The sequence below is a fragment of the Triticum aestivum genome, chromosome 3A (assembly GCF_018294505.1).
Source record: "Triticum aestivum cultivar Chinese Spring chromosome 3A, IWGSC CS RefSeq v2.1, whole genome shotgun sequence".
In the NCBI taxonomy this organism is placed as follows: Eukaryota; Viridiplantae; Streptophyta; class Magnoliopsida; order Poales; family Poaceae; genus Triticum; species Triticum aestivum.
Genome location: NC_057800.1, coordinates 121167149 through 121168608, shown reverse-complemented (window position 1 = coordinate 121168608; position 1460 = coordinate 121167149).

The window sequence follows — 1460 nt, the reverse complement described above, 5'->3', positions numbered from 1 at the left end:
TCATTGAGAAGGTTCCTCCAACTCAATCCCAATTAAAGTAATTAACAACCCAACAATATTAGTTTAGAGTGATGAGATACTTATGATACTCCAAGTACTAGATACTCAAGATGTCCATAACCGGGGACACGGCTAACCATGATTAGTTTATACACTCTGCAGAGGTTTGCGCACTTTTCCCCACAAGACTCGATCTCCTCCGTTGGATTTTTTGCACTACAAGGTGTTTGAGAAACGGATGACCGAGACACACTCTTTCAAAAGCATTAACCCCTTACTCCGGGCAGACCATACCAACCTACATCCCTCTACCTGCTGATCCACCTCTTCGGGAGCTTCACGCAACTTACTCAATTATGCTAGAGCCCATAATAGCTTGTGGCTGCACACGGAAGTTTCTAGCATGAAAATATCTCAGTTCCCTTTGAGCCTGGGTGGCGGACCATAGGATTATCACACGGGTACTTCGGGATATCCTAGGACAACACTAGATTCCCCAGGTGCCCAACAAACAATCCACCCATATGTGTATTCAAGTTGCCACCTTAAGTTGAACCATTAATTAACAATCTCACATCTGTCATGGATTTCACTCACCCAACCACGTCTAAAGCATAGCATAGCAATAAAAGCAATACGTAGAAGTAACTCCCAAGGGTTTGAATATAACGGGGCAATAGGTTCTACCTCATCAACTACTTCCCAACCGACATGTTAATCACATCCTAACCATGCAATGTTTGAGGATTGGAACTAATGCATAAAAACTGGGTGATAAAGGGGTATGATCAAAGTGTTACTTGCCTTGCTGATGATCCGCAAAACCTAGGGACTCGTAGTAGCACACTTCACACTTCAGGTGTTCTATCGCAAACAAACAATAGAATACATAAGCAATCAAGCAAATAAACACGGGTAAATCTAAAATAAGAAGATCTAACTAGAAAGTTCAACTTAAGAACTCCGGTTTGCGAAAAGAATCAAATCAAACGGAGCAACAAAAGTCAAACTACGAAAGAAACAAGATCTGTTTACTAATCTGGACTAAGGTCAAATTTTAAAGTAGCAAAAGCTTGTTCAAGTTGGTTAAACAGAAAGAGGGTTTCGAGACGAAGATCTAGGCACTTGAATCGCCTAATTCCGATAAACGAGCGGAAAGATAAACTAAAATGAAAATCGGATCAGAAATCGTGATTGAAAATAATCGCAGAAAATCCGAGAAAAAGAAAACTGACAAACAGGCTAACGAACGAACGTTCGTTGTCTGCGGCTAACGAGTGAACACTGTTCTTTAAAACGAACGTATGGACGAACGTCCGCAAAGTAACTAAACCGAGAAAAACCGGCGAACTGATTTAAAAAAACGAAAAAAAACCGGATCGGTTTTCTAGAGAAAACCGGCGGCGGCGGCGTATACCTCCGGCTCCGGAAGGTTCCGCGGCGGGGCGGCGAGGTGCGGC